The sequence below is a fragment of the Nicotiana sylvestris genome, chromosome 8 (assembly GCF_000393655.2).
Source record: "Nicotiana sylvestris chromosome 8, ASM39365v2, whole genome shotgun sequence".
Lineage (NCBI taxonomy): Eukaryota > Viridiplantae > Streptophyta > Magnoliopsida > Solanales > Solanaceae > Nicotiana > Nicotiana sylvestris.
Window position 1 is genome coordinate 164696561 of NC_091064.1, and position 10199 is coordinate 164706759.

At 35.2% G+C, this 10199-nt stretch overlaps 1 long non-coding RNA gene across 2 annotated transcripts; it reads left to right on the forward strand.

The window, feature by feature from the left end:
* Positions 1 to 4134: 4134 nt before the first annotated feature.
* Positions 4135 to 7129, forward strand: LOC104219862 (uncharacterized). 2 transcript variants are annotated; one of them, XR_709387.2, is made up of 4 exons: positions 4135 to 4418; positions 5359 to 5681; positions 6359 to 6641; positions 6779 to 7129. It is a non-coding gene; the product is annotated as an uncharacterized lncRNA (long non-coding RNA). The 2 variants fall into 2 exon arrangements; XR_709388.2 differs by having other exon boundaries at positions 5593 to 5681.
* The last annotated feature ends 3070 nt before the right edge of the window (positions 7130 to 10199 follow it).

A 10199-nucleotide genomic window follows, 5' to 3' on the forward strand; every position in this document is an offset into this window, starting at 1 on the left:
ACTGTGCATTGATTCAGTTCCCTATAGTCTACACATAGCCTCCATGATCCATCCTTTATTCCCACAAGTACCACAGGAGAAGAAAAAGGATTGTTACTATATTGAATTACTCCCTATTGCAGCATTTCATTAACCAACTTTTCAATAATGTCCTTCTTAATGGAAGAGTACAGGTAAGGTCTAACATTCACAGGTTTAAAACCAGGCTGGAAAGGTATCCTCTAGTCAAAAGCACCCATTTGTGGAGGCAGAGTAGTGGGTTCAACAAAGATCAATTGATATTGTTGTAAAAGTTGGTCAATAGGAGGAACATTATTAGATTTGGCCATATGCAAAGCTTGACATTGCATAGCATTTGTTGAGATAGGAGTACTATCCATCACTTGTAACATAAAGAATTGCATATCCTTTCCCTTTAACCTGTTCAAAGACTTTGGACTGGAAACTTTACATTCCTCACATACTCCTCGTAACAAATGATACTTTCCCTGATAATTAAAAGACATAGTTAGCTCAGAATAGTCCATGGTAATAGGGCCTAGTGTTTTCATCCATAAAACCCCTAAGACCAAGTCATATTTACCTACTAGGAATACAATTAAGTTAGATGAAAAGGTAGTTCCCTGCAAGATCCACTTAAAGTTCATAACCACCCTAGAAGTTGCTTCCAAAGTGCTGTTACCAAGGCTCGCATAGCTTACCTTGGTAGGACAGATTTGGTAACCCAACCTCTTAGCAGTCTTCTCATCAATAAAGTTGTGAGTACTACCTCCATCAAGAAGGATTTGTATTGGTCTCTTCTCACTATATCCAGTGACATGTATTTTTTGAGCGATGAGTATTCCCTTCCACAGCTGACCACTCTTCACTAAAAGTACTCCATTCATATTAATGTCTAACAACCTCCACACTTTCACCTTCTGAGACTTCCAGGTCCATCACAAATAATTGTTTAGGTAGGTTACATTTGTGTCCAGCAATATACTTTTCATCACAAAAATAGCATAAGCCTTGGGCCCTTCTAGCCTGCATTTTTACAGGAGAAATAGTTCTCCTGTTTCTAAGGGCAATGGCATTGGTTGAAGGAGGTAGGGCTAATCTAGGAGCAGAGGTAGTAGTAATAGTAGTGGTCTTGAGGGGATGTGGCCAATATGAGGACTTTTTGAGGTGTGTAGATGACATAGGTGCAGGACTACACCTTAGGGCTCTAGCATTAGCAACTAAGGTCGCTTCAGCTAATCGAGCTAGGCGATATGTTTTGAACAAGGTTTGAGGCTCATGCATTTTGACAGGGTTCACTAACTCCTACTTCAATCCTCCTAAAAAACAAGAGATAGCCTGGCTAACAGTTTAAATCGCATTGAGCTAGTAATCTACCAAAAGCGAATTGAAACTCTTTCACTGAACCAGTTTGTTTCAGCTGCTTCAATTCTAGCATAGCATCCGTATATTCTTCACTAAATTTTTCAATGAAAGCTTCAATATACTCATCTCATGGTGGAAGTATAGAATCTCTGCATTTCATGTAAGACTAATGCCAAGCTAGGCAATCAGCATCCAAATTCATTGATACTATATTTACTTTCTAATTTGCAGCAGTATTGTCAACAGCAAAATATTGATCGATTCTATACAACCAGCTTTTCAAATTTTCCCCATTAAATCTAGGAAATAGTAGATTATGACCTCGACTATTATGAACGTGATAAGGATTGGGGCCTAAAATTCCCTGACCTGATTGCAGCACATTATCTCGAACATTGGAGGTGGAACTGCTATCTCGTGACTGTTGATGAAGTTGCATTCCATCGATCGAGTTTTTGAGAGCTCCGACCATTTGTAATATTTCAGCATGTCGATGATCCATATCAGTTTGCAATTCCTGTGTCTTCCGATCAAAAATTGAACGCAGATCTAACTGTTGAGCAGCTAAATCTTCATATTGCTCCTGCCAATTGAGAGATGTGATATCAACAGATTTGCGTGGTCCCATGGTTCAGCTCTGATACCAATTGATACCAAAATTGGTATCTATTCAGTAGTAGAACAGAGAAATGAGAAGAGAAAACAGAAGAAGGAGAAGAAGAAGAAGAAGAAGAAGAAGAAGAAGAAGAAGAAGAAAAAGAAGAAGAAGAAGAAGAAGAAGAAATGAGAAGAAGGCAGAAGAAGACTAGAATGAGTTAGAGAGAAAATCAGAACTCTTTAGCATATTAAAAGTGACTAATAAGAGTTTACAACTTGCTACTTATACTCTCAAACAATCTATCAAATTACAGAAAAGCAAAATGGCAAAATGAGCTGAATTACATTCTAACTGAATTTCCCACCAACACTAAAATTCAAAAAGTAACTACCATTCAAATAATCCTACCCATCAGCTGATGTGGCTTCCACATCTGATACCTCAGAAATATGTGTTTTAGAAAACCACTCGATTTTAAATTTTTTGTTGAGAAGTTTTATTTTGTGTCTCATACAACTGACACTAGTTATATGAGGCTCATTTTTGTCTCACAAATTTGTGGACCCCATTTTTACACGTCTGGGTCCACAAAAGTCTGGGTCCACAAAACTGTGAGATAAAAAAGTTGCCTCATACAACTAGTGTCAGTTGTATGAGACACAAAATAAAATTTTCCATCCAATTAATACACTGGTGCACCGAGATATTTGATAATATGCCTCAAATAACTGAATTTTTTTTCCTTTTCTCTCGTGTCGGGAGTTCTACTAAAAACTTATATATTTCAGCAATTTGAAGGTTGTTTCTCTACTGTAAATTCAACCAACAATCCGGAAAGTGCTTTTCAGTTGTGAATTAAGTTGTCGTTGGCTCCTATAAACTTAGTCTTTTTGATTTCTTGTGTTTACGACTCTCAATGTCTTCTCGTCGTAGGGATTATTATGAAACTTCGTAAGTTGGTGACATTATCTCATTTTCTGTATACATAGAATAAAGCCAACGAGCCTTTGGAGGGACAGAGAAAACTTTTACCGTACTAAAGGAATATTTATGTTTCCTTGAAAAGGTACATTTTTCTCATAAGAGGTGCAGGTTCTCCTTTATTTTTCTATAGCCTTATAGCTTAATGGTCCGTCTCTGTCATTGCCTTTGTTTTACTGTTGATGCTGCTAAAAATTAGGAAGTTATATGTGACTAAATCTTTCTTGCAGCGTAACATAAACACTTATCGGTTGAAGCGATATGCAATAATTTTTCAGTTAAAAGTTTCTTATGACATCTATTCTCTTAGTACATAACCTTGGTAGAATCCCTTTTTAGTGTTGTGACCCTGTCAAGGTCGAGGGTACTTAAATATAGAAATCAAACTGATTTAATTTCTCGCTTTTTCGTGCTATTACTTACTGCTTAAATTTTGCTAAAGGCATCTGCTCAGTTGAAAAAAAAAATGTGCGAGATATGGTTGTCCGTCTGCCTACAATTAACTAGGTATGTGGTTGGTTCTTCAAACCCTTGTATGGAAGTACAATGAATTCACCGTCAGGAAGAGAATAGTATAATACTTAATGATGCAGCAAAGATGTTTGACGATATTATTGAGTAATTTGGTTCCTTTTTCCGTAGGTGTTCTATGGTGTAAAGATCCATCATCCAACAGCCCCAATGGTAGATTACTTACTTTTACTGGACAGAACTACTGAATAATATAACATACATTATATTTGTTAAATGATTTGTTTGAAATGTATTCAATTTGCTTATATGTCTATTGCAGTATTGCCATTTTTAATCTAAATAAAAAAGGGAACGTCAGATGCAATCATTTTGTTGCTTGGTGTGTATTCAAGATTGAATTAGCTCAACAACAATTACACCTTTGATCTTGTTTAAAACCCTCTTAAAGGGTTGCATTAAAGCTACAATGCCTTTTCTATTGTGATTTTTCCGCTGCAACAAATAATTTAATTGTCTATTTTTCGAGAATGTGCATGTGAATAGGTGGGAGAAATGTGCCGAATTTTCAAGAGTTGACATTTCGAGAATGCTCCAAAATTAGTCAAGGAAAATTTGGTTGCGGGTAATGCACACTGTGATTTCCTTTTCTTTTAAGCATTTTTATAAGGATTTTAAAGCAAATTTTTGATTGGCTGGTTACTTTCATTAGATGCTGAATTATTGCCTGGTGACTTGGTCTTACTACTTAACAATTAGAGGATGTGGGAACTTGACAATTAGGTGGAATTTTTTTTCCTCATCTTTGAACTACAACGTTAAAGTAGCTCTTCTCTATGTTCATTTCACTTTCATATTTGAGCTTGTACGTCCATATATTTTCATTATTTCTGCAAGTGTTATGATAAATGACTTTACTCAACTTTCTTCTCTGATGAATCACTAAGCTTCATTCACCACTCCAATACTTGTATAAGTAATTACAAAGACATTGTAGTTCTAGGTGAGCTTCACTTTTACTTTCTCTTTCTTCATTGTATTCCCTTTCCTCTTTCTTATGATGTCCGGATTGATTTATTAAACTTGAGAATTCATTAAAGAACTAGATTTGGGGAATAAACTAAAAATGTTGTCAAGGAAGAACAAACAGGATATTGAGGGAGTTTATTTCCTTTATAAATTAGATCTTCGGTAAGCCTTAGTTAGATGAGTAGCAATAAGAATTCTTTTTCTTTTGCCAGGTGAAAGTCAATTACAACTGCATATTTTTCCTTTGTGATCAGTGACAGCCACATATTTTTTCCTTTTCTTTGATGTATCAAATTGCATAAGGTAAAAGTGGAGATTAAACGGTGGAGCTCGAAAAATGAGAAGATTATAAACTGAAAAAGATAATAAGAATTTTGAGATATGCACATTGCTATGCACAAATCCTATTCCACAAGGGCTTCCCAGAGCGTTAAAGCTCTATGGATGCTCCCATACAATTAATGTGCACGCATAGACTATTCTGTATTACAACATTAGATATTAGTCTGTTGTCATTTTAGAACACACTGAATTTCATTCTAATTTCAAGAATTTGATATTATTTTCCTTTTTTGCCGAAAGCTCCGCAGTTTTATCCCTTAAGTTCTACTTTCCGTGGAACTATATGTTAAAACTCCTTGATCCTTCAAAAACTATATGAGGCCAGGAAATATGCTCTACTACCGTAACATTGCCCCATCGTGATGCCTACAATTATGTAAAAGAAGACAATTATATAAAAGAAGTAGCTTCGAGTTTTAACTTTTTACTTTTTAAAATCTTCTTCTATTTCTCTCCCAATGGAAAATAACTTTATTATATATGATGTGTACATCCAAATTTTGTGCTTTGGGAAGAAATATTGATATTAGAAGGTCTCACCGGAAGTAATATCTTTGGGTTTATTGACTCAGATTCACAATCTTGGACATAATCCAAAGACCTAAAAAAATGAGAAACAAGAGTTGGAAAAAGTTCTTTCTCTTTAGTGCTAAACCTATGCCGGAGGTACTTTGCTCTCTAGGAACCTCTTTTAAGTGCTTTAATTTGAGTTTAAATTTGGTGCACTTGTGCTATTTATGAAAATTTTTAAGAGATTCATACACTTATGCGCGTGTGCTTTATTTTCAATCTGAGGTGCTTTGCAGTATAGCTAAAGGATTGAAAAAGATAATTTGGTTTTTCGTCGGGCAATAAATATGTAACCTGCTTTTATACAGACTCTTAAATTTATCCTGTAAGTTCGTGCTGCTCTCTTTCTAAGCTTCCACTTTTGCGCTTTGGATTTCTCATTCTTCTTATTTGTTTAAGAAGAAACATGCAATAATTTCATTTCATTTAGACAGTTTTTTATTTGATTAAAATGGGAAGAAGTTGTCTTGGCTAGCTTCTTTTCATGTTAATCAAATAAAAAACTGTCTAAATGAAAAGTGCAAAAGGTTGCACAGTAGTCTACTGTGAGCTATAAGGGCATTGTTGAGAAAGTAATATTCTTTCAATTAATTTATTGCAACAGTTTTCCAGTAAGAAAATGAATCAGAAATTACCCCCATCCATGAACTATGACCGCACATTTTCTTCCCAGCTTCAATGCACTTCCATTTACTTAGTTAAACTGTACCTTTCTACAAATATATAAGAAGCTTAAACAGAGTAACCTGAGCTCTGCGGCTAACACCCCATCATTGAACCTAATAAATACAATCCTGCAGTCGAATCAGGGTAAATATTACTTTAAGCTGATACTGCCAAAAGCTCCTGAAGAACAATGATAATCCAAAAAAGTTTCTCCCGTCTTAGTATTTTATAAGATAAGAAAATTGATCCAGGAGTCCCATATAATATGATTCGGTATATCACACGTTTTATAATTTTGTCTATTGTGTACATTTTGCATTTGGAATATTGTATCAGCCAGGGGGTGCAAGCTCGCAAAGGAACTGAATACAAGTTGGAAATACTTTTTGGTGAATGTGCCTTTTGGAATGAAAACAATCAGAGATGTTTTGATGGGGAGTTCTATGGTTGTATGTTCTTTGATGTTCAAGTAGTTAATGTGGGTTCAAGTTCTTGGCCAACACTCGTACAAGAAAAGAAATATAAATGCTAAATATTTATTAGTATTATTTAGGAACTTGAAGAAGAAGGACATGCATGCCTCCGAATCTCTCTAATCTCCAAAGAAATATAAGAGAGAGTGAGTTTCTTTTCTTCTAAATTCTTTGTAGAATTATTTTTTCCTTTCTCAAGTAATTAAGTTAAATACCTACTGTCTGTGTTACCATCAAAATATTTTCCAAAATCTTTCTACTTATGTTGTCACATGTTCTACAGGAGTTCAACGCGAATATTGAAAATAACCCCAAAAGAGACATTAATGCCTAGAATATGTCAGTCAAGACAATAGGCAGTAACTATTCAAAGAAGCAGCGTCTACGGAAGCTTTCAGATGCTACTCTTTTAACAGTAAATGAAGCTGGCTGTCAAATAGGGAAATTGGAGGTAACTCTTCCTTTATTTTTTGGCTCACGATACTTTGGCAGTTTGAGTTTTATTTTCTGTGGCTGTTGACTTTTTCAGATCTTTTATTAGTATCTTAGAGTACGAGCATATGGACTGCATTTGCTAAAACTTTTAAGACACTTATTCTATAAGGTTATACTAAATTGCCATATAACTATTTGATGCAAGTACAAAAATGTAGGCTCTAAACTTCTTTTTCCTTTTCAAAGAGCAATAAATCGCTTGATCCTATTGTTATTAATGTAGTCTAAATTTCGTTTTCTTTGTATGATAATTAGTATCAACATATATGTATCCTTATTAAAAAAAGTATCAGCATGTATTACAAGGACATGAATTTATTGAAATGTAATAAAATGATACTTTGAGAGATCACGAGGAGTTATTCACCGACTAATTATTATTATTTGGAACCTGCGGTGAATCATTTGATCGAGATTTGAGATTTAAGAATTAACAGGTTTTCCATCGTTTTGTATGATTTTTTGCAGCTCTTTCCCGAAATAGTCTTACCTATGTGCTTTTACATTCTCTAGACGTTGTAATGTTACCGATTGTTGATGTGGTAGATTTGAAAGGTGAAGTGATAATGTTAAAGCAATTCTAACGACTTGTGGTGTCGATGCCATACTATTATGAGCAAATCAAGAACCATACGAAAAACCCACGAGGTAGCTAACTCCATATACACAAGCAGTACCATCAAGTGAATACATTTCTATTTCTGTTCTAGCGCTAATTGTAATCAAAAGCAAGCATTATTTGTCTACATGGACTGACGCACTATTTGCCTAACAACTGTAGGTAAAATTTAAATTCGATGAGACTTTGGGCATGTTTGGTATGAAGGAAAATTAGGAAAATAAAAACTACAAAAATTGTAAAGGTTATTAAGAAAATTAAATATAAGCCACTTGGTACGGTACTGATAAGTATTGTACTCAAGGATAGTTTAGTCATTTTAATGTACATGCAAATATTATAAATTTCTCGCCGTGCTTATTATAATTCAATCACATAATATACTTTGTTACATGTATCAGAAATCTACGTTTCTCTCTCTCTTTTTCGCTTCATCGATTTTCCTCTCTCTTATTGAGTTATGGCTTCCTATTGCTCTAAGCAATCAACACCTCCCTTATCCACTTTCATGTTAGAGTCTTTTCACTAATATTAAAACCTTGTACCCACAAATTATATGCTATATATATGGAGAGAGCTTTACTTGCCCATCTTCAAAGGTCATGGTTTTAGTAGCCATGGTTGTTTGCTTGCAAATATGTACTTGCAGTTCCAAGCAATTAATTTGTGAAATAGTCCATTCATTATTAAACAAATTTAAATAATCTCAAAGTATACTCGTCCTAGCTAGGACCTCAAATAGCTAAATTATATGCTATGTACATTAAGCTTGATCTTGTGAATCTATATTTGTTGCTCGAATGATGATCTTGATTTCAACTAGCACGAACAATGATCTTGATTTCAACTAGCACGAATTTTGATTTGAACTCGTACTCTGTCACGATCCAAAATCGAAACCGACGTGATGGCACCTAACACAACCCGCAAGGTAAGTCAATTAACAATAAAACACAATATAACAATACTGATGTGAGTCAAAGATGAGATAAATGAACTTATACAACTCCCCAATGACTGGTAATACAAATCATGAGCTTATAAGATTTAGATTTTTACAAGACCGAACTGAAATAATTACAACATTTGTTTGGAATGTAATTGAACAGAATTCGAATCTAATGCTAACCAAGGAAAAATGATAGCCATAACTCAATTGTATGTACATCTTCAAATACAGCTCCCATCGTACACATCAACATCAACATCCAACATCTGCATGCAAGGTGCAGGAGTGTAGTATGAGTACAACAGATTCCATGTACTCAATAAGTAACAAACTTAACCTTAGGTTGAAAGTAGTGACGAGCTGAAACAAAGGTCAGACACCAATAACCAGTAATAGTGCATAACAATATAATGAAAGTAACACAAATAATAACTCTACGATAAAAATGCTCATCTCATTCACAATTCCGGAAAATAGTCATTTGTCTTTCATGTATTACAGTACAACTCAAATCTTTTGCCGAAATCACCGAAAATATGAGTCACTCTGAAAACTATGATTTTTCTCAAAACTTTCAACAACATATAAGAAATTTCTTTATTAGATGGTATGAGGAAAGTGCATCTCTATACCTACATGTTCATGCATTAAGAAGTCATGAATGACGTGATACTGTACAACATGAGAAAAATGCATTTCTATGTGTATATGTCTTGTGTGCATGTCGAATGCGATGCAACTCAGTGATAAAACTATATGCATACTCTCAGAGTGTCAATTCACTTAGTCCTCCCATTCACTCAGGCCTCACAGTCACTCGGCACTCGCTTTCGGCACTCGGACTCAGTAGGTATCTGCGCTCACTGTGGGTGTGTAGACTCCGAAGGGGCTCCTTCAGTCCAAGCACTATAATAAGCCAATCATGGCGTAATAAATAATATATTCTGCGGCGTGCAGCCCGCTCCAATCATAAATCAATAATACCTACTGCGGCGTGCAGCCCGATCCCATCAATATCCTCACAATCAAGCCCCTAGCCTCGCTCAGCCATCAATCTCTCCAATCTCTCGGGCTCACAATGTCATAAATATCAGCCCAAAAATAATGATGTGATGTATCAATAAATGGTAACAGAGACTAAGGTATGATATGCATATGAATGTGTACGACTGAGTATGTAATTGCAATGTAAGAAAATAGCTCAACAGCATAAATGACCTCAATGGGTCCCAACAGAATAAGCATGTTGCCTAAACATGGTTTCTAACATGGATCACAGTTCAATAGCTCTAGTATGTAGAGATTTCATTGTTACATATAAGATTAGATAGCTACACAATACCACAGATATAACAGAGTCACAATTCACACGATGCACGCCCATACGCCTGTCACCTAGCATGTGTGTTACCTCAATACCAATCACATAACATGTAATTCGGGGTTTCATACCCTCAACACCAAATTTAAAAGTGTTACTTACCTCGAACAAGCCAAATCCAATACCGAATAAGCCAAACGATGCTCCAAAAATTCCATTTCGCGCATACCGACCTCTGAACAGCTTGAAACTAGCCAAAAGTGACTCAAATATAGCCCAAGGAAACAAATCCAAATGATAGAGGACGAATTTTTAATCAA